Source organism: Anser anser, assembly GCF_964211835.1.
Source record: "Anser anser genome assembly, chromosome: 17".
Taxonomy (NCBI): domain Eukaryota; kingdom Metazoa; phylum Chordata; class Aves; order Anseriformes; family Anatidae; genus Anser; species Anser anser.
The window spans coordinates 5,070,434-5,093,452 of record NC_139738.1 but is presented as its reverse complement, the minus strand read 5'-3'; the positions used below and the strand labels follow the sequence as shown (position 1 = coordinate 5,093,452).

Below are 23,019 nucleotides of genomic sequence, written 5' to 3'. Positions count from 1 at the left end.
CTGCGTTGGCTCAGCAGGAGGGAAGAGGGGAGAAGTGACGGAGCTAAGATGTAGGTCTGGGGCTTCTCTGGCAGCTCTCCCTGTCCGTCCCTGGCCGTGTGCGACATGGGGGAATTTACTCATGTTCCAAATGTCCTACCATAAAGAGCAACAGCCGTGATCCTCTAAGGCTCAGCAGGGCTTAGCGCTTGCCACGTGTTCAGAGCCTACAGAACCGAGTGCTTTCAGCAAACCTGCCAGTAAATAAAGCGTGCCTCAGGAAGGGATATGGGTGAGCTGTGCCTTTCCACACCTTCCTCGTGCTGAAACTCCTCCAGGGTCTGGCATGCTTTATTTGGACAGCTTGGTTTTGAACTATTAATGTAGGGAACTCTGGCTTTTATCCCTCTGTAAGCCACTCTAGTGCCTGTGTCCCCTTTTAGAGCAGTGGCATGTGCCCTCCCTGGCCTCCAGAGGCGAGAGAGCTTCCCAGATCAGAGCTCTGCCCAAGGGGATGGGGTGCTGGACCACAGGGAGCCTTGATGGTTTTATGAAATAAGATATAATTTTCCAGGTTGACTACAGCAGGTGAGTTTTTCATCATACATTGTTATGTGCCTCTCCAGGGAGGCCCCACATCCAGGGGGAAGAACTGCTGAGGAAGTTGCTGCATGGGCTCAGGGTCTGTTGACCTTCTCACTGCTTTCTGCTGGGAAAGCTCCTGGTATTGAAAGCCCTGTGTGTCCATCTGGCATGGGCCCGGGGTGAGCAGCCCCTCTGGGACAGGAGGTGAGGGAAGGGGACTGGTACATCAGCAATTCCTTCAGTGAACCTTAAGATTCGGGTTCTTGTGGATCAGTAATCCCTTGCGACATTTGCCTTCTCCTAGCAGCTCCTGGGTGCTTTGTCTGTGCGCATTTGGGTCCTTCAGGGGCTGCTTTCTGGGGGACAGAAGCTCATTAGAGACAACAGAAATATTTCCCTTAGCTCCAGCTGTTTTCCGAGGTTCCCCTGCTTCTACAGGCATCACTCCAGTGAAGGGAGATGCGTTTAGCCTTTCAGGCATGTGGCTTTGTGATCGTTCGTGCTCTGGACCAGAAATCCCAGTGTTCCAGTCTTCAGCCCCGGAGCAAGCTGTATGGCTTCTACTTTCAAAACAAGCTCAATGTACTTTGGGCTACAGAGGCTGCTTGCACGTTCTCCAGAGCCCATCCCTAGGCTGTGCTTGCTGTTTCACTTTCTGTTTATAAGCACGCACTGCTCAGTCCTACAGCTGTAGGGGTTGGAGGGTTTTTCTTGTTCAGTTGATGAAGGGTAGCCTTTTACGCAGGAAAAAATGTAGATAAGTACGTGGAAAAGTGATTAGAAATACCTGCTTTATCTCTCTTTGAATTTGCAAAACGTTTCCCCACGCTTCAACCCTACAGTAAACCTAAATTTGGGGGGTTAGCTTGGGCTGAGGGCATTGGTGTTGCTGGGCCGGGAGGTGGGAGCGCTGCCTCCCTCCGAGCTGCAGCGGGGCCCGGCCCGCACGGCTCCGATCGGAGCTGGGCTGGGGAGCACAAAACAGCCTTGCAAAATCCTTGTGGAAATTTACCCGCCTGTGTACGAAATCAACTCGCCTGCCTTTGCCAGGAGGAGTTTAGCTTGCCCATTAAAATATACATCTATTTATGTATTACTTGTTCTGTGAGAGAAAATTTTCCCAGGCAGTTACAAAACTCAGTCTAGACTGCAACGTGTGGCACCTGGTGGTAACACGCCACGTACAGAGATCTGAGCGCGGCGTCTGCCGTAGCGCCCTGGTTGGAGCTCACAGCGCCCACCTGGATCGTGGCGAGGACTTTCCATCTCCAGTGCGCTCACTGGAGAGAGGTCTGGCCCGGTTCCTGCCCGCGCCGCTGTGAACGGGGCTCTGCCCTGCCCGCTCCCAGCCCACGGAACCAGGCAGGTATTTTTGGGGTGCCTGTGCTCAGCTGGAGCTCGTGGCCCACCGGGGCTGCAGGCGGCGGTGCCCGGGCAGAGCGCGTCCGGCGTGGCGGAGGGGAGGGAAGATGCTAAAAGCCTGCCTGGGATAAGAGCGGGGTTGTCACATCCATCTGCTCAGGCCCTGACGAGCAGCTGATCCATATTGTTAACATATTGCCTGCCATATGGGCTAGCTCAGCTCTCCAGGAACGCTTGGGAGACCTGACCTCTAGTGTGACAAGACGTGAGCGTGAAGGACGGGTTGACAACAGCCCTTGGGTCTCGGAGTGTGAAACCGTGTCCCAGCCGCTTCCGCCGCCCTTCCCTGCGCACGCCGTGTCTCTCCCTCTTTTCTCTCTCCGAGGGTTTTCTCCTCCCTCCCCTGTTTTCCGCATCCCTGGTCTGCACTAGATCAATGACCTTCACTCGTAACCAGACTGGACAGTTCTGACTCCCTCCCCCGGGCCTTCGATCAGATGTTTGGTTGGCGGCTGTGGAAAGCTGAATGGGGGAAGTCAAAGGCGGGGAAGGAGGATGGTGTGCTCGGCAGGCCGTGTCCCGACCGTGTCTGCTCTGGGAGTGGGACAGGGGCCTGATCCTGTAGGGTCCTTAGCACCGCCTGCTCACGGGGAGGCTGGTGCAGCCTCTAAATGGAGGGCTGGGTCCGGCAGAGGCATCTGCATAGACTGGAAAGGCTCAGGGCAGCGCCTGATTTTGTACCACCGCCATCCACAGGAGGGGCGGCGGTGCAGAAACTCCTGAGGTTTTCCTGCAGTGAGGGATTCGGCCGGGCAGGATTCGGCCCCGCTGCTGGAGGAGCTCTGAGCACAGGGGCTGTGGTGCAGCGAGCACGGAGCTCACGTGTGTGGGTACGTGCAGCGGCTTAGCCCTAAAGAAGCCCGGTGCTTAAGTGAGGGCTGACAGCTGCCTGTCACACAGCACAGCAGTCTGCTCCAAAACTCGGGTGGAAAAAGGATGTTCGGTACCGGGGAGATGGGGCCAGGCCTTGGTGCGCTCAGACCTTGCTTTCACCGCCACCGTCAGTCGTTCTTCTGGCTTCGTGGTGTGGGCTCCTGGAGCTGCTGCTGATGGAGGTGGCCGTTTCTTTCTCAAGGCTTCTGCCTTCACACTTGAGCTTTATGGAGATTACATCCTGGCACTATTAAAGCAAGCACAAGTTTTGACGTAAACAGTCAGGATTTCAGCCCTGGTTCCTCAGAAGAGGATCGGGATGTTTCTCAATCTTTCTTACCCATCGGCTCAGTCATACCTGCGGGCACGAGGTGTCTTCTAGTCTGCCAAGAAAGGGCTGCCTTCTTTTTAAACTCCTGTCCTGTGGAAGTGAGTGTCTTCAAAAAGGTGGTGATCTCGCTCTGCTGTTCTTTGTAAAGGTTTTAGGCTGTTCTAGGTGCTTTTGCCGCTTTCCTTCCCCATCCATCTGCAGTTGCAATGAGCACTGACAGTGTTTGTTTGTAGAGAGGAGCCCACTGAGGTATTGCAAAATAAAAACACGGCGATGAGTCTTGGTTTATTTACTCAAGCTTCAGTGATGTAACAAACCTGATTTTATGCTAATAATGACTCAGAAGCAGAGCTGGGAGGAGAAGCCAGATCTCCTCATTCCTTACACCATCTGACAGCATTTCTTCCTACCCTCACCAAATCCCCCAGCAGGTCTCGCGGGTGGGATGCAGGCAGCAGTTCTGCGGCACCCTGGTGAAACAGCTAGCTCAAAGAAAAGATGATGGGTGCTCCGCCGGGTTGTAGGGCTCCACTGAACATTTAGGAACGTGTCTGGCTGTGCAGGCACTGTGTGTGGGGCCGCCTGTCCCCCAGCTGTCCAGCGAGAGCCAACGGGACACTGACCCGCCGGGGTTCCTCAAGGAGAACCGGTTGGAAAGCACTTGGAGCAATCAGTGCTAAGCATGCGAGTGAGTGAGTGTTCAAGGGAAATGCATGTTCAAAATGTGGTTCCTGGAAATCTGTTGATAAAATGAAAAAAAATGTGAGAAATGAACAAATATTGTACAGTGAACGTGATCGGTTCTCTGACGTCTTCCACTGGGGCTCGTTCCAGCGCCGGCGCTCAGCCCACGGGGCGGTGCTGCAGGTGAGGCTTATCTCATGCTGGAGTTGAATATGGAAAGGCTGTTCTAGCATATTGCCTCTGACAAATTATGTATTAATGCTGGGGCTTTTTTTTGTTGTTGCTGCAGTTATATATTAACCATTAAGAGCCACAGGTAAGCCATCTGCTGATGTAAAGCAGCAGAGCTGCAATTTCAGCCAGCAGAGGTATCCTGGTTTTTGCCAGGGCAGTTTGCGATCTGCCTCAGTGTCTGTCTTGGGATTCTTGCTGAGTTTGGCTTAGCTGTACGTTAACAGGATGTACAAGAGAAAAGAGGAGAGGACAAACTAAGGTGAGTTTGAAAGTAAAATGAGCAAACAATATTGCTAGCCTTGTCCTTTCAGAAGTCAAAAGCTGCTCCCCTCCTCCCCCCAGTTATAAGGCTCCGTAATGCCGAGGTTTCTGTGTTTAGGATGCGCAGAGATCCCACTTCAGGTTGCTGTGCCCTGTTGGTGGGAGGGCAGAGGGAGGCACTGTACACATCCCGTCGTACAAAACAAAAACCGTACGTAACTGGTGAGATCTCAGGCTTTAAGGAAAACACCGAGCACTGCGAAGGTGACAAGAGGTGGCACTTGGAAGCAATTCCTACCTGGTTATCGTGTCCCTGCAGTGTGCTGAGCTGAGAACATCCTACTCAGGAACCCGGCTGCCGTCCTCCCTCGCCAGGGCTAGTTACAACAGGGGCTGAGCCTGGTTGCCCTGCAGGCCGGGGATATTGGGGTGCACTTGTTTCACGTGGGGCTGGTGGGCAGAGGAGCAGTGCAGGTCGTACGGAGCTGGTCAGGTACAACATGGGGCATGGGGGCTGTGCCTTGGGGGAGCTGGAGATCCTCAATGCCCGAAGCAGCCAGGGCCTGAGCAGGGCATGGGGGCTGCTCCAGGCACACATGGGGAGCGCTCAGTGCCTGGGCTTTGGCCCATGCTGTGCATCCATGCCGTGGCCCTGGCAGAGCTGCCTCCTGCCCCCGTCCCAGCTGCAGAGAGAGCAGGGAGCACCCCAGGACCCCACCACATCAGGCACCCAGGCTTGCTCTTCGAGCCCGGCTGTGCTACCTGTCCTCCCCTTACCCCATCCTCTTCTCCCTCGTTCCCCAGTGCCTCTTTTTATGGGTTTACAGAAAGGAGAGGAGATTTTTCTTTCCCTCGTTTGCTTCACTCCATCGCTCCCATCTGTTCACCCAGGCCCTCAGCCCCTCGTTTTGTCGGAGTCCTGTGGCTTTGGGCTCTCTGGGATGCTCTCCTGGGCAAGGCTGGTGTGGGAAGGAGGTCTGGCTCACAGGCCAGCGCGTGCGGTGGGGGCAATGCGCCTCTTCAAATTAATCAGTTTTCTCCTCCAGAAATGCTAATGGGGGAAAAGCAATTAAAGCAGCCTGTTTTTTATTAAGTAATCTGTGTTAAGAGCTTGTAATGAAGTTTAGTGCCGTTGTGACTCGATATTTCAGCTTCACCGGTTTGAGTCAAAACAATCCAAAGTGGGAAGGGAGCGAGGAGGTGAGCTGCCCCCAGCACCGCTCGCACCCGCTGCTGCAGCTCAGCCTCGCAGGCATAAAGCACGGGGACCCCTTCCTCCTCCTCCTGTCCTGCCTGGGAGGGCTGCAGTGTGGGGGAAAGGGGGCTTGAAAACATGCATCCGTGAACTGGATGGCTTCGTCTGGTTTAAAACACGTTCTTAAATCGGGGGTGGCTTTGGCCCCTCAGAATATCCTGGCCTCTTTTCTCAGGGTAATTACAAACACCCAGCTTTCCGTAGGGAGCGATGAGCGGAGGAGGGACAGCCAGGGGCAGAGGGGAGGGCGCAGCAGGGGGACTTGTGTCCGGCCGGGTGCCTCTGAGCAGGTTCCTGAGGCTCTTCCAACACCTGGAAAAGTTTCACCTGCACAGGGTGAGGGGATGGCGTGTGCCAGCCCTGTCCTCGCACCTCCGGGCCTCTGCTCCCTCCCTCGGAGCAGCACGTCCCCGTGCCCAGGGCAGCAACCTGCTGGGTGCGAGCAGCACTGGAGGCAGCCCGTCTCCTCCTCCTCATCTTCCTCCCGTCCCAGGAGGAGGCAGGAGGAAAAAGGGACAGTGTCTCTTTAAACAACTCCATGCCAAGCCTCTGCCGTCCTGTTTTATCTGAAGTCCAACCGCATGTTGTTCCAGGGCCGATCCGCTTTAGCTAATTAATAATCTGACAGGAGCCACCCAAGGGATTAGCTGCTGAGACGAGCTAGACCAAACCCCCAGCAAATGAGCCCCGCGCTCCCCGGGGACTCGGAGGTGACTTTGGGGGGCAGGGGGCCGCACCACGTGCGGGAGGGTGGCGAGGCCCTGAAGGGGATTTATGGCATCTGGGAGGGCGAAGGGGGAGGCGAGGGGTTACAATTTATGAGACGTAAACTAATAAATCAGTTAGTTGAGGAGGGGAGAGGGGGAGCACCAAATTAAAAGATAACGCCTTAAAGGAGCAGCGTGGGCTGGCGGCACTCCCTGGGGCAGGGGTGCCAGGAGGGCTCTCGGGGCAGACCCCTCGTGGCTTCCTCTGCACTGGGTGCTTGGGAGAGAGGAAGGGGGAAACCGCCAGGCAAAGGCGAAATGGTGCTGGTGGGACTGAGCGGGAGAGAGGCGGAGAGACGCAGCCTGGCACAGCTCGTGCCCGCGGCTGGTGGCTCGGCTTTTGTGGCAGAGGCGGCGACACGAAGGGGAGCACGAGGCCACCGCTTGGGATCCCAGAGGACAGGGCTCTGGCGGTTGCGGTGCCCCTGGCCTTGGGGAATAGGCAGGTATGGGACTCCTGGTGTTCGCGTGCACGAACCCATGTGGGTGGCTTCCAGCCTTGTTCACGGCTCGAGTGCCCTGCTGCCGTGTCCTTCACCTCCTGGTTCCCTGCCTGCTCAACGCGGTTAGCGCAGGGGTGTGCTCGGAGCAGCACGAGCTGCTGTTAGGAGAGCTCTCTGAAGACAGAAAGCGACACGTTGGCTTCTCCAGATTTGCTTCTTCAGTGACTCTTCTGGCAGTGACCAGGTTTGGAGTTTCCTCCCAAGGCAAGAGTTGGGTTTTGTTCCGGAGGCTAGCAGAGGCCTGGGACGTACTGAAGGTGTGCTTCAGGTGCTCCTGGTCCTCGCTCCAGGAGCCACGTGTCTGCTGGGTGGGGTGGTGGCCACGGGTGTAGTGTTTTCCCCTGCCTCTTGCAGTGAGCTGTCCCACAGCTGTCCTGCCTGTTGTTTTTCCATACTGGTCTCTTCCAGCACCATGAAGCCTCTCCTGGGCTGAGGAGGCTTCTCCTGAGTGCGTGCCCAGGCCTCCACTCTCTCCTGGGGCTGCTCTAATGCAAAAGGCAGTGCACGGTGGGGTTTCCAAAAGCCGCCTTAGGGAGATCTGTAATCCCTGCACCAGGACGGTGCCAGACATAAGGTAATGGAGAGGGACCTGGGCGAGGTCTCCCTGCAGACCCAGAGCGAGCCTCCAAACCCTCGCCAAAGGCCCAGCTTTCGGCAGTGCTCCGGGGGGGAGACTCCTTTCTCTCCTCCCTCCCCACTTCCTCTGGAGCAGCCCCAGGGCAGCAGGGCCCCTGCCCAGGGCCAGCAGCGAGGCTGCGGATGCGGAGCAGCCCCAGGAGCCGGGCGAGCTCCTCCTGCCGCACCCCAACCCTCAGCACCCCGGGGCCCGAAGCCAGCCCGGCCCCGCGGGCGGCCCGGTGCGAGCAGCTCCGCGGTGGGCGCTGGGGAACGCCTCTGCTGACGGGGTCCTGAGCTCCTGTGGGAGCTGCCCTGGGGGAGCGCGGCATCGAGCCTGCACATCGCTCTGCCGGTGGGGCGACTGCATTAAGCAAACCAAACTCCTCTGACTTCTTCTTTTACATATCTCCATCTCGAGAGCTATCTCACAGGGTCCCCGGCGCAGGCGGGCTGGGGCTGCTGCGTGCTGGGAGCTCGGCGAGCCCGGGGGTGCTGGCCCCCATGGAGCTGCGCTGGGATGCTGAGCCACCTGGGCTGCCGGAGCGGTCCACAGCCATCAGAAACCTCTCCGTGCCCTCCTGCTGGTGCTACACATCCTCATCCTCCCTGCTGGGGCCGAGGCGTGTGGTGGGAGCGTGCGGGGAGGCTCCTCCGGAGGCTGGGCTGGCAGTCGCGCCGTCGCAGGCTCTCATGCACACAGCCGCGGTTTGGCCTCCCTCCTGCAAAGCTGCCAGTGGCCCACGCTGCCTCCTGACCAACATCATTAGTGCGGGTATTTATATTTCATTAACAACATTAAGCCAAAATGGTATTAAAAGCAACACCAATGATAAATAGCTTATTAATAAACAGGGAATCGGCTGCACCACGTGCAAATTCAATCCCTTCCGAAATGTGTCTCCTACCACTAAAACCAGCCACTTAACTCCTGCCCTCCTGGAGAAAATTGAAGGAGGCTTTAGGGGAGGGTGGGATGCTTTAGGGGTCCCAGCAAGTGTCTATCATTGATTTTGCTGTCCTAAGCCCTCTCTCCCCACGATCACAGCCCTCTCCGTGCTGCGGGCAGTGCCCACAGCAGCGCGTGGCACGGACTCCCTCTCCTGCACCAGGCGCAGTCTGTCGCTGTGACCTCTGAGGACAGCCAGCCCCGTCCTTACTGTTCCCCGTGTGTTTATCCTAGGGATTAAGAATGTTAAAAGTGTGGCTTTTCATGTAAGCTTGTCAATCAGTTTATTTTTATTTTTTTGTTTTTGTTTGCCCCCAACTCATTACGCTCTGAAACGACTTCCCATGCTCCTGCCCCACCCTAAGTACAAAGGCTCTTTTATTGCTCTTCCTGCTCCTTCTTTCAGCAGTAAATTAATTGCATCAGAAACTTGCATGGCTTTGGAGTCTGAGGCCCCTCTCACACCTCTTCTGGGTTTCTCGGAGGAGAGGTTCCCCTCGCCAAACACGGCGCCTGCACTTTCCCAGCGGGGAGGACGTGGGGCAGGGCTTTGCTGTGCTCGCTCCAGCTGTGCAGCACAATTCACTGCCTCCCTTGCACCTGGACACGAGGGTCCCCTGCTCCCCGCTCTGTGGGGTCAGCACCACGCACATGCAGCTCCCAAATACCAGGGTAGCTCTCCAGGTGGTCACGCTCATCTGTATTGCTCTGGCTGCATGCACCGCGCTGGCTTGGGCTGCAGCGGCTGCAGGTGTAACACGGTGACTGTGCTCGCCCTGCTGCGGGCTGGCTTGCTTACCTTTCAGTTTGTGTCGTGCGAGGGCTTTACACAGAAGGTGAGACCTCTGTCCTAGCCTGACCACGTCTGAATGTCACCTCGCTCGTAACCAGCGCGGCGTTAGGCTTCGTTTTCTGCACCTACGTTCCTAGCTCTAAGCACAGTGGTGATCCTGAATTCAGGATTTGAGGTGCAATTGGAATTTTTCTGCCTCCTCCTCTTCTAGTCCTTGGTCCCTCTGTTAGAGGCTGGGCACAGGTGGGCTGGGGACGGAGCACAGGATTGCGGAGCAGGCTGGATTCATCTCCGTGACCTGTGCATTGCAAAGGAGGAGAGCAACTGAGCTACAAAGGGGGATCTATCTACTTTTTTATCAGTTGTTTGCATGTCACCGTGTCATGGATTACATGCGTCCTGGTCAGCTAACTGTGAATGGGGTATCCCCACAGAGTGGTGTGAGAGAGGGAGCTCCGAGCCCCCTGCCCCAGGCCCAGCACATCCTCCCGGGCTCTGTCCTTTACCCGCACGAGCGGAGACACTCAGGTAGTCAGAGCAGCGAGGGGAGAGAACGCAGGCATCGAGATAATCATGATTTCCCCAGGGCCGTGTAGGGACTCGGAGGCTGATACCCAGCAGCATCTCTTCTGTCTCGCTCCTGCTGCAGCGTCGAGGACAAGCGCAGGAGCTGCCTCCCTCTGGTCCCCTCGTCCCGGGGAGATGGCCGGGCAGGGCCACCGCCCGCTGGGCTAGGAGGGAGGAGCGGCTGCGTGCGGCTGTATTTTGGGGTTCGGAAGGGCCCCGGGAGTGGGAGGTGGGCACAGCACGGTGTGAACCTCTCCTCTGGGAGCGGGTAGGGCATGGCCCGGCAGCCTGGGGCTGCTGCAAGCGCCTTTGCTGTCCGCTGGGGAGATCATCATGCTGACCTCCCCTGCCCTGCAGGAGCTGATGTGCACCACTGCCTCGGGTACGGGTGGTGCTGGGGGGTGTCCGGGGCAGCCTCCCCAGGGTCCTGCTGCAGGGGTGGGGAGCTGCTCAGCACCCCAGCTCCCAAACCGTCGCGCTCAGCGCCCTTCCCTAGCAGTTTCCCCAGCCCCACGAGCTGCCTGTTCCATTGCAGCTCTGTGGAGCGTCTTCCCTTGAAAGGAATTTTAATCAAACTTGACTGAGGAGTTCTGAAAAACACGAGGAAGTAATTAGAAATATGAATTTACAGCCTGCTGGAGTACCTCCCTCTGTTTCCCTCTCGCTGCATAACGCCTGTGTTTACCCACGTTTCCTACCGTTACCGGTCTCATTCTTCAAGCCCTCCTCCACTCCACCACCTCGGTCCAAACCCCGTCTGTCAGATTTGTGACCCTCGGAGAGAGGAGAGAAGGTGGAGCCAGCTCTGCGGGAAGGCTGCGGCCCTCGCCTTCTCCTGCGAGGCAGTAAGAAGCCAGCAGGACAGTCCCAGGAGGAAGTTGCAGGTTCCCTGAAGGAAATTGGCTGGAACAGCCTCCCTGATTGTCTGTGATTTCCCAGCTAGATAGGCCCCAGGGGAAGGGGTAGGCTGGAGCAGGGTGGAATCAGCCTGGAAATGAGGATGGGCTGGATGCTTCCTCCACGAGGTGGTATTTTCTGCTTCACGCTCTTCACAAGGGTCTTTTGGGGTTCTCACGTGTGAAACCTTTATCCTGGGAAGGCATCGAGCTTGGACGAGCGTGGGCTCCATACCCAGCTCCCAAGGCAGGTCACGTACCCAGTGCCATTCATGGGTCACACCGCAGTGCCGTTGTCTCTGCCCCCTGGTTCCAGTTTGTGTCCTCCTCCTCTTGTCCTGCGAGGGCACGTGGTGAGTCCTGGGGTCACCCGTACAGACAGGAGAGCTCTCAGCTCTGCTCAGCGCACCCCACGGCTGCGAGCCCTTCGCAGAAAGGAGAGCGAGGAGAGCTGCGTGGGTGAGGCTCCAAACCCCGTCCAGTCGCCTTGGGCAGGAATTAAGGGGCGAGGTGTGAGCGGTGTGTGGGGGCAGCAGGAGAGCTAACCCGCTCCGGCACTGTTCCTCCTCGTCTTTATCTTGCTTTCTTCTTAAAGCAGCAGAAGAAACAGCTGGCGAGATGGTGGGGGCCTGGGGACGTGGCTCTGTTTAGATAGTTGCCAGCCTGCACGGGGATTAGGAAGGGCTCTGAATTTGCGGGTGGAATTCAGCAGAAATGGGCAAATTAGATGCTTTGTCTGGATGACCCTTCAGCGGGTTAACAAACGAGCTTCTAACCTGTAACTCTTTCCCTTTTTTTGAGGGTTAGGCCCTAGGGGAGTGATTTGTTTTCCTTGGCCCTAAAAGGGGCTAGAGGGCCAGCCGCTGCGGTGCCCATGGGGAGGCATCCCCATCTCTCTGCCCAGCGTGGGCTTGGGCTGATCAGGGGGGCCTGGAGCCCCTGGGGTGCCTGAGTCTGATCCTCATTTCGCTGGCAGGGCTCTCGTCTTCCTGACAGCAAAAAGAAACCAATCCCAAACGCCGTCCCCAAATCTGCTATCAAAGAGGCTGCTACTGCGGCCTTACCCCGGGCTGTTTGGTAAGAAGGAGAGAAGGGGGAGTATCGTAAGTACTCCCTCGGGATCCCCTCTTACACTCTCATTTTCCTGTAACCACTTTGTTTTTTTGGCTAATTAAAGACTCTGAGCAGTTTTCAGCCTGTGGGGTTTCTTTTATTTGGATCCTTAGCAATTAACTTTTTTTTTACTGAGCAAAGTTTTGACAGAGCTGGGTAGGAGCTGGGGCCCACGTCTTGGTTTAAACTTTCAGGTCTGTTCTCCGCAGCCTCGTGAATCCGAGCCCTTTCCTGTCCCTTCAGCGGCCCAGCGCCGCTTTCTCTTCCTCCACGGATAGATCTCAGTCCCATCCACTGCCTTTGTGCTTGCTTCTCTGCCTTCACCCTCCCCAAGCCTTTTTGGGGACCCAGAAGCCTTTTTGCCCCATCCTCTGTGGGCAGGGAGCCCTGTTTGTTCCGAGGTGGCTTCCCTCTGCGCAGCGCTTTTCCCAGGACCAGTCCCGTGGGGTGGGAAGGACCCGAGCCGCAGGAGGAGCCCGGCCGCGCGCGGCTGTGCCCGGGGGTCTCAGGGTGCTCACGGGCTTCACAACCTCGTGCCTTGAGCCCTTGGGAGCCCCGCGACCCGCCGAGCCCCCCCCGAGGCACGCAGCCGGTAACGAGCGTCGGATGCGTTTGCTACCCCAAGGGCTGGGGCTTTTCACCGTTGTTATTTTCCCTGCGAGCTGTTCCCTTTGCTGCCACGCAGCGTAGGCAGCTGCCCCTCTCCGCAAGGAGCGTGGGCACCGAAGCGCCGCCCCGTCCTGGGGCTGCTTGCGCCCCCTCGCCCCCCAGCCCCGCTCCCTGCGGGGAGCGTGCCCACGCCGGCGCGGCGTGGGGCGGGCGTGCACGAGCGTCGGCTTGCTGGGCGAGCGCACCTGCAGCACGTGCACGCACACGCAGGCACCAGCGGTGGTGTGGGCACCGCCGTGCCCGCTGCCCTCGGCCCCTGCTTTTGCGTGCCATCGTGCCTCCTGTCCGTCCAGCTGTCCGTCCTCCCGTCCGTCGGGTCCTCCTGTGCACATGGTCCACACGAGGCAAAGCCAGCAGCAGCTCTTCAGCGTGCAGGAATCTGCATAAACTTTTTTTTAATGTTTTTTTTTTTTTTCCAAAGGGGAAAATAACAGCTGTTTGCTGCTTAAAAAAAAATCACCACCACCACAAAACGCAGCCCTCCCTAACCCGCGTTGGTGCATTACACCAAACTTTGTCATCGGCAGAAGATGCCCAACCTCGTCCCCAAACGCTGGAGGTCTGAGACAGTTGGAGTGCAGGAGGGAGAACAACCGTGGTTTCCAAGGACTGATTAGATGGCATGCCAAGTGTATTAAATTTTGCAGACATTTTAACAGCAATATGCTAGATAGTTGGGTGTCCCCTGAGGCTGCTGGATTTTTTATATCCTTCACAGAAGGTCAAAGCCCTCTTCTGCCTGCCCCCTCCCTCTCTCTCTGCTGTCTCTCGCTCTCCCTTTCTCTCCCATTCCGCGTCCCTTTCTCTCTCTGCCACCATCCCTCTTTCCCTTTCTCTCTCTTTTTTTTTTGTGTGCACTTTCTCCTTCTCTTTTGCTCTGTGCGTGTAAAATAAACGATCAGTCATTTGCGAGTTCCCTGGTGAGTGGAAACTCATGCGCTCCCTGTGGTCTCCCGGCACAGAGATGAGTGTGCTGGGGCTTTCCCCTCTCTTTTCTGCACTTTGTTTTGGGGAAAATATGTTTTCCTCCCTTCACTCCCCAAACATCAGTGCTCTCCCCGCCCCCCCCCCCCCCCCGTTTTTTTATTTTTATAGAAAAAAAAAAAAAAGGGCAGGAAAAGAATCCATCTGGCATATGAATAATTGAAATGGCTCAACTCTGTTCCTGTTGCTGTTGTTTGCTCTCAGTTCTTCCTCCCCCGCCCCAGCCATAGCATCCCCCCCGGGTATGGGAGTCGAGGTAAGGACGTATTGATCCACGCGAGGGAGGGGTCCGGGGGCAGCACGGAGCTGGTCGCCGCTCCTGCACGGCTGGGCTCTGAGGAGGGCAGGCGGCTGCGGTGCGAGCCGGGGGTGCTCGTGCCGGTGCCCGTGTGGGTGCCACCGCGCCTGCCCACCCTAGGACCCGTTCCCCACGCTGCCCGTGGCACTGCCGGCCTCACGGGGCTGCCTGGGGGCAGAACGGGCCCCTCCTGAGCAGCAGCAGGTGGGGCTCTGCCCGCAGCACCTTCCTCTCTGCCTGCTCCCTCCTTGGCCTCGCACTTGGCCTGGCCAGTCTGGTCCCCGCGGTGCCCGGCTCTGCAGGACGGGGTCTTGTGCATCGCGATGTTCTGCAGCTCGCTGCTGCTGCTGCTCGGGGCCAGTGCCATCAGCGTGGGGCATCCCGTGTCCGTCCGTCTGTCCCAGCTGTAGGGCCGGGCTGCAGACCGGGTGACACCAGGGTGAGACACCTCGCACCTCGCTCCCCGTTGGGTGGGCGCTACGAGCGATGCTATGGGGCGAAACTTTTAGCAGCCTAAAAGAGCACGCTCCTTCCTTCCTTTCTTTCTTCCCTTACTTTTTTCTTCCCGTCCTTCTGTCCTTCCGTCCCCCACGGAGCACTTGGGTTCCCCACAGCGCTGGCCCCGCCGCCCGCCCTGCGCCTGGCACCCAGCGCAGCGCTCGCTGCCTCCTTCAGACCATTTCGAGTGAAAACAGAGAACTTCAGTGCGTTAATTCTGGGTGAAGACGGGTCTCCAGATGACAGCCTGATGCGTATCCCTCCCCACAAGGCAACTTCCATCCTCCTCCCTACCTCCCCCCTGCCCGCGCTCTCCTTCCCCTCCGTCCGTCCGTCTGTCCGTCATTTCCCCCAGCCTTCAGAAAGGAAGAGCCGACGTGGGGGCTGGACCTTTAAACACACGCATCGAGCTCCTTTTTGTCTGGAGGTGGTAGGCTGCCTCTGACGAGTTGTGTGTTTTGCAGAACGTCTTTGCTGTGTGCATTTGCGATGATACTTGGCAGGCGTTCGCGCGCGTGGTGTGTTTTTGGGGGATGTTTGTGTATTGTTGGGGAGGAGTTTATATTTAGGCTCTGTTTCTTGTGGTTTGGGTAGGTAATGTATGTGCGGGTGAGCTGTGTGTGTTTATCAAGCTGTGTGTGTGTTTTCGTTCTGCCTTGGTGTTTGTTGTGTGGGCATATGCCTGCAGAGTGTGTGTGGATGGAGACGTGTGGATGTTTTCTCTTGTGTGGGGCCAGTGTAGGAGTTTGGGCTCGACTCCTAAGGGTTTTGTGTGCGCTTCGGGATACATACCCCACGCGTTACGTACCGGCCTTGTAGGCGGCGTTTGTGATGTTTACTAATTTTATTAATTCTGGTGTTTGGAGGGATGGGTTTTGGTGAATCTAGAGCATGCTTGGAAGGTGTTTTTTGTGAGTGTGCGTTTGCAGAGCTACCCTCTACAGAGGGTGGGAAAGCAGGCGAGGAGGGAAACCTGCTGGAAAATTCAGAGTTGCAAGCGCCTCGTTGATACCGTCACTGGTGGGTTTTGGAGGGCAGGAGGATTCGTACAAGCAGGCAGATAGTTCCTCCTTCTTTTTTCTTTCCTTTTATTTTTATTTTTTTGAATCTTTTATAGATCTAGGCAAAAGCAGAAGTATATCGGATGGAATTCAAATCAGGGTCATTTAAATATATGTAGATACACAGGTCTTTTTATATAAAGACTCCTACACATGATAAAAAAGTTGCATGTAAAATCTTTGGTAACCCAGCACTTGGTACAAATAATGAGATATTTATATCTAATAAAACTGGTTTGATGGGGAAATCATTCTCTTCTGTGCGCATTTCCATTTGAAGACAAGTTTCGGTGCTCGGGTTTGTTTTTTCTGACAATAAAACCAAGGGTTTGGCACCAACAAAACATATTCCCCGTAAATATCTAAATATCTGCTCTCTGCCATAAACACTCGGAGATGTGCCCCGTCATGTCCGAGGAGCCTATGTACGCGCTTTCGGCTTTCATGTTGCTCGCAGCGAGCTTTGTGGAGAGCCGAGACCCGCAGCACGCCGCAGGCAGGCAGGGCGACTGCCGGCACCGGCACCGAGCCGCGTGCCCCGCGTGCCGGCCACCTGCCCTGCGGCCCCGAGGGGCTCCTGAACACACCGGGGCTCCGTCACCGAGGGCATCCCAAGCCCCCCGGCGTGCTGCAGGCGGGCACAGGGCTGGGGGCGCACCGGCACCCCGCGGCCAGCCTGGCGCGAGGGGATCTGTTGGCGTAACGCCTGGAGGTGGCAGGTCCCTGGTGGCTCCTTGCTGCCCGGGTTAGATAAGGACAGCCGTCGTGTTGGGGCTGCCACCAGGCCACGCATCGGAAGGGGACGCCTTTGGGATTTGGCGGCTGGGTCCCCATCGGCAGAGCAGCGCCCGGCGAGGGCTGGGCGGTTTGATATTTTTCCCCTCCCCGTTCTCAGCCAGGAAGAACTGTGTCACGCAGCCGGTTTACGGGGGTGCTGCCTATCGACCGCCGTTAACGCAGCTTTCGCTTGGAAATGCTGCGCTCCGGGCGGTTGCAAGGGCATTCGGCAAGGGGCTGAAGGGTAGGGGACGGGATTCGCGTCTCTGCCCGAGCCGTGGAAATCCCGGGGTAGCCGTACCGCTGTCCGGGGGGGAGGCTTTGAGCTCCACGTGCAGAAAGGGCCTGTCCTGGTGCCTTGTGCAGGAGGAGGAATTGGCAGGGACGAACCCCGGGGCTGGGGCCCTCGTTGTCCCGGCCGTGCGGCTCTTGGGCACTCGCAGTATGTGCAGGGCTGCGTTTTACGTCACGTTGGGTTAAACAAAGGCAGCCGCTCAGATTTTGCGCCGCTTTGAGCCTTAAAGTGACATAAAATGGCAGTCGTAAGCAAAATGTTGGCGCGTGCAAAAACTTTTCACTTAGCAAGCATCCAAGTGAAGTGCTCCAAGAAAACCGGGCTTTCTTTTTCTGGGTGGATTCGTGAAAAGTTGGACCGCTGCTTCATGGAGGCTGTTCATCTCAACAAGTTTTGGTAAAAACACGATTCTGTTTGAGTGGGAAGCTTTGTATTTAGTGCATTTTAAAAAGGATGAATCACAGTTTGTATTCCTGTAGACTTTGACAGCGTTACTAACATAACGTAACATTGCATCTGTTGATTTGGGGAGGTTTGTGTTCATTTAACTAAGCTAAGCATTTTTGCCAAGGCTGGAAAGCCGAAGGCAGAGACGGGAGATGCTGCAGGGAGGCTCGGAGGCCCCGCAACGCCGGCGCCCGTCTGGCCTCAGCCCCAAACTTTCAGAGCAGCTCCCCCAGAACCCAGCAGGATTTGGCCCCTCCGTATCCTCGTGGTGACATCCACATCACTCCCCGGTGCTTTATCCACACCACCACTCAGAAAAGTGCCACCAGCACGCGACAGCATCCTTCTGGATGCGAAGGGCTTCGCTCCGCGCCGGGTTTATCCTGCTGGCGGTGTGGGGGAGATGGTGAGTGAGGCCAGGGCGGCTGTTCCGTCAGCTTTAATAGCGCCTTTAAAAAAAAAAAACAGCAGAAATTAATTCACAGTCCTCCCCGAAGAGGAACAAGATCTTAGTAATTGGCACCTGGAAATGTCAGTCAGATTTCCCCTCCTTGTCTCCAGCACTTTGATGGTGTGTTTGCTGCTGGATGTGACTTTAACAAAAAGTTAAAAAAAAAAATTTAAAAAATAAATAAAATAAATTTAAAAAAGCCCTTCCTTCATGCATATGGAGTTTTTTGGAAAAAAAAAAAAAGGTATTTTAATGCTTTCTATTAAATTGGGACTAAAAGTGGTGTCTTAATTTGCATTCATTAGCATATTTGCATATAGATCACTGAAATGGTGGAAGAGGAGAAGAGCCTATAAATGAAAATTCTTTTAAAGGCGCAGGCAGCCTTTTAGCTACTTTCAGCCTCTCTCCCCTTCGCAAACCTCCCCTTGACCTCCGGCTGGGTGGCGTTTGCCACGGGGCTGGAGGCTGCACGGGGCGGAGGTGGCCGGGGCTCCTGGTGGTCGGGGCTCCTGGTGGTCGGGGCTCCTGGTGGTCGGGGCTCCTGGTGGCCCAGTTTGGGTTTTTGGGGCCTGCGGCCAGGTCCGGGGCAGCAAGGAGAGGCTGAGGAAGGAGAGGCTGAGGAAGGAGAGGCTGCGGGAGGAGAGGCTGCGGGTCCCCGTGCCTGAGGTTTCCAAAGCCTCCTCTCTCATCTCCTTTTCTTCCAGGGGCCTCCTGCTTGAGGAGACCGGAGTGCGTGGGTGGCGATGGGGGCGAGAGCAGGGCTGGGCCACGCAAGTCCAGTGGGGTTTTTACGGGGTTGCGTGGCTAGATACGTGCAAAAGATGCACTCGCGGTTCGGCTCTGTCCTCCAGGAGGTCTGTCACTGGGCTTTAATTCCTCTGCTCTGCTCTCACGTGCTTTCCTGTGTAGTCTCTCCTGCAAAAAGATCTTTTTTACATCATAAAACAGGGGGAAAAGCGTTTGTAATTTTCCCCAGGCTTTGCACTGATTTGTTTGTGGTCGGTTATAATAATAATAGGCACAGTTATTCTTTTTTTTTTAATAAATTGCCCGGCTGTGTTTCCCTGTGATGCAAGGTGCCGTGCAGCTACGTACTTTCACACTCCAGTCCTTGCCTTACGTGCTGTGCTGCCGGGCTCTTCTGAGGAGTAGTTTGAGAGGTTCCCAGGCGCTCGTTCCAGCCTGCGGATGCCTGTGAGTTACCCTATAGATGGAGCAGCTCGTTTCAGATTAAGACTGGAGCGAAGGTGAATCAATAAGGAGGAACACCCCTTCCTGGAGAGCTGAAAACTGGGATGGAGAGGGGACCAGCAGCCCCCGGCGGGGTGTGACGTGCCCAGGGTCGTGTGACAGGTCGAAAACGGAGCGTGGAGGAGCTCTTCCTGACACGGATCCGTGCTGGAGGCAGGCTCGAGTACGTTCGAGTCGAGTTCCCAGGCACTCAGGAGAAATTCAGGCAGGGCGAAGACAGCAAGATAAAAACGGCGATTCAGGCCGCAGTTCGCGCTGACCCGGGCTGTTCTGAGCAGCTGGGGGCTGATCCCGGTTAATACGATTGCCGGCCGTGTCAGGGAGGTGATCTGGCTGGGCAGGAGCGTGCCAGCGCCGCGCTGGGTGCAGGGCTCTCATCTCCCCTCCTGCACCCCAGTGATAAAGTGGAGAGAAAACGGGATGAGGGCATTCAGCTGGGGTGGGAAACGGAGCTGCTGGGGGTCTGCCTCCTGCCCGCTGCTGGCATTGCAGCCTGCGCCTGGGCTCGGCTGTGCCTGAGGAAGGGAAGGAGAGGGATCGGTGCCCCGGGAGGGGCTCAGCTCCATCCCTAACGTGGGATTTGGGCAAACAGGAGCCCGCAGCTGGCTTGTACCAGGCGGCCCAGCATCCCGTGGACACGGCACGGGGAGAGCCTCCTGCCCGTGCCCCGCCGCGGTTCCCCGGCCCACGCGGAGGTGAATGGGCTGCGAGCGGGGAGGGCTGGGGCCGGGGGAGCCGGCGCTGCACCGCTAATGAAAATCGGAAACCGATGGCAGAGCACAAGGTGCCCAGGCAGCAGGTTGTGGAAATGAGGAGGGGAAGGGGGAGGGGGCGGGGGGCTAATGGAAGCTTCTGCGAAGCGGATGTCGTATTGATTGCTGTGTGTCTATATTTATATATTATCAAGTATATAAACTTCAGCAGATGTATGGCGCATAGATAAATAAAATGCATGCTGAAAAATTAATGAAATGTACATGCAAATCCACCGCCATCGATCACACCGGCTGCCAGGACCAGAGGGCTTTTTACTTTTAGGCTTTTTCCTTCCTTTCTTTCATATGCTCTCCCTCCTTCCCCTCTGAAAAAAAAAAAAAAGAAAAGAAAGGAAAAAACCCACTTGAGAAATTCCTCAGCCTGGGCCCAGATGAAACGTGGCGGGGGCTCGTGAGAGCCGCGGCGTCTTGGGCTGGGCTCTGCCGTGGGGCTGGAGGCGAGGGGAGGCAGCGGGGCTGGGTCAGGGCACGGGGCTTTGCCACGGGCAGCGAGCCCGTGCGAGGGCAGGGGGGTCTGGGTGGGTGCAGGAGAAGTACGAAATGTTTTTTGAAGTGGGAGGGATCGGTCCTCTGCCTGCCGCCAGCCGCTCCTCTGGTGGTGGCAGGCAGGAGGCTCCTTCCAGGCATCGGTCGCAGGGCTGGGATGGGAAGAACCCGCAGCGCGAGGTTTGGGGCTGCCAGCGGCCTCTGGGAGGTTTGTCACCGAGTGCTGCAAGAACGGCACGGAGGGAAAGGTTCCGGGACGGTTTTTCATCAAGGATGGCAGGTTTCTGAGGCGCTAAACGCGGGGATCTCCCTTTGCAATGGGGACTAACCCAGGGCTTGGAGGAGCGCGGTGCTGGGCGGGCAGCTCACCTGGCTCCTGCCACGTTAATCCTCGTCTGCCCGTGCTGCAGGTATGTCCCGTCTGCCTCTCACAGCCCTCGTTGGGGTTTTCCTCACCCTGCTCAGAGAGGCAGCTGGAGGCAGAAAGCAGAGGGCTCTGTTTGCAGGGTTTGGCTCCCCTGTGCTCATCCTGCCCTTCCTGGAGGGACACTTGCACGTGCCCTGTCCCTGCAGAGGAGCGGCTGGAGCTCCTGCGGCACCGGGGCTGGGTACTTCCCGACAGCCTTTCTGCCTGGTTTGTCCTTAGCCGTGTCCCGTTGTGAGTGGCGACGCTCTGCGCTCGCCGCAGGTCACCAAGAGTTTAATGGCGCAGCCCCACGGCTCCTTGGTGGTGCAGCCGCCGACCGCTGCCAGCCTCGCCGCGGTCCCCCCGCCGCCGTCACCGCCCCGGAGCTGCACGGAGGGGCCTGGGGCTGGACCTGGGCTGGGACATGTCTGAGCCCCTCTCAGACACCTGCAGGGCAGCTGAACATCGCTGCCCTCCCTTTCCCTGCTGCTGTTTCTTGGCGCCCTTACACGCTTTCCTTTTTTACCCCCGTTTTCAGCCCCTGGGTCGAGCCGCCGCTGGGCGTGCTGCCTGCGGGTGGGACCACCAGAGCCCACCAGAGCCCTGCAGCAGGGCGCTGCCGGGAAGGGATTTCCTCCTCTTGGCAGCCCTCGCCTCGTGCTGCTGCTGCAAACCAGGCGAGGAGGTGGAGGTTCCTCCTCCCAGAGCCCTCCTCGCCCCGCAGAGGGGCAGGGACGTGAGCCCAGCGGTGCCCGATGCTGCCCCGCACCCGGCACGGCCACGACGGGACGGGACCCGCGGCTCCGTCCCCGCTCCCTCCCGGAGCCCAGAGCCGGGCAGGCCGGAGCTGGCAATTAAAAAGCGAAGCCAGCCCCGTGAAGAGGAGCAGCGAGGCAGGGTGGATTTTTCTTTGACACTTTTCCATTCCCCCCCTGCTCCGTCTTCTCCCGGTGTTTCCAGGAGACTCTCTCGTCGGCTCAGAAAGCTGCGTAGGCCCATGGCGGCTCAACCTTTCCCTCTCCCCGAGCCCCGGTCTAATCAACCCCTATAATTTATGCAGAAAATATGATTTATATTTAATTTCACCACACTTGCATTGTTAATTTGAGATGTAATTAACCCGTCGCTATGACAACTAATTTCGTGATGCCGTAAATTACCGCCGTCTTTTCATCAAAATTCAGTTACTTTGGCTCCTGTGTGCAATGTACTGATGCAATTAGGTTGCTAAGGGCAACCCAAAAGTGTTCAATTTCTTTTGTGTATCTGCAGTGGGGTAGAAGCTCTGGTGTGCTATCCCAAAGTCCTGTTTTCTTTGCTAAAGAGCAGGGCAGACGAGTCCGTGGAGGAATGCGCGCGAGGGAGACGGAGCGGAAGAGTGTCCTGCGCCGGGGCTTCCCCGCGCCAGCCTCCCCACCGGTGACTGCTCTGATTGTTTGAGACGAGCCGAGCTCCTGCTCGGGGCACGGCCCTGCTCCTCTCGAGCTCTGGCTTCCCCCCTGCTCTCTCCCGAGCGTTCCTCCTCCACGGTTTGGGGAGAAAGCGGGCAGCAAGCTTTCACCGCCGCTTTCATCCCAAACCCCGGCGGTGAGGCTGGGTCCTTCCCAAAGAGTTTGTGTCCCTCTGAATCCGAGTGCGCGTGCGGAGAGAACTTGTTTATATAGATCTTCCCCCCCCTTCTTTATTTAAAACAAAAACCCTCTGTGTTGCTTTTGTCACGTTAATTCCCATTTTGCCAACACCAGGGGCCCAGGCAGACGAGTTACCAAGGAACACAAAATTTTAATTAGTGTATTTTAATCATTCAGGCTTTCCGAGCTAATCCACATACCCTAGAGAATTCCCGAGATGCAGCACTGCTCTGCTTTACCATTTATTGTTGAGTCTATTATAATTACTGTTAGCAGGTGGGGACTGGGAGATGTTTATTATGAGTTTTTCATCTTTAGTATAATTACCGAAAAAAAACAAAATAAAAAGATGTCGGTGCATTTTGTTTTCCTAGAGGTTTTTTTTTGGGTGTTTTTATTTTGTTTGTTTTTTTTCTTTTTGGGTATTTTTCCTGCTCTTTGCAGGCAGGTGCTCACCAATTAGTGCTTTTTTCTCTCTGTTTGCTTTGTTGATCACTGCCTCACCTTTACTTTTTCGGGAAGGAAGCTGGAAGCCCGTGGCTCCCGGACGGAGTGAGTTCGCTTCATTTTAGGCGAGAGATTAAGCGAAGACAGAACGAGACACGCTCGGGATCCCAGCCGCTGTGGGTGGCGGGGTGTGCTAAGGAGGGACGTCTCCGTTTGGGGCGAGTTTGTTTGGGTTTTTTGCCTTGCTGCTCTTTCTGAGGCGGTCGAGGTTCACCGGCGGCAGCGGCGGGGCCCTGTGGGGAGCAGGCGGTGCGGTGCCGAGCCCTTGCTGCGGGGGCAGCGGATGCAGGGCGATTCCCCAGCGCTGAGGGGCAATGCTTCCGTCAGGAGAGCCTTCTGCTCGTCCCGGCCCCAGCAGACAAACTGCTGCTGCCTCTCGAAGCCAAACTTTGCCGTGTGATTCTTGGAACCGCAGCCTCCCGGTCGGCGTGCCCGGCCCTGCCCTCCCAAACAGCCCTTGGGAAGGGGCACTCGGCCTGAGGGCCGTGCGTCCCCGCTGGGTGCCGTGACTCGAGGCAGCACTCGTCGTTTCACAGTCTGCAGTCCTCCAGGGTTGGTCTCGGTGTGGGTTCACCCTCACCGGAGGAATGAGCTGGTTCTGGAGCACTGAGGCGCTGGCTGGGCCCTGCCCCTGTGCTACGGGCTGCTGACG

General features: G+C 56.9%; 1 protein-coding gene across 3 annotated transcripts in view; it reads left to right on the top strand.

Annotated features, from left to right (window-relative positions):
* The window catches only part of CASZ1 (castor zinc finger 1), a 183,652-nt gene that overhangs the window by 33,647 nt on the left and 126,986 nt on the right, over positions 1-23,019 (top strand). The gene's annotated exons all lie outside the window — the stretch shown is intronic.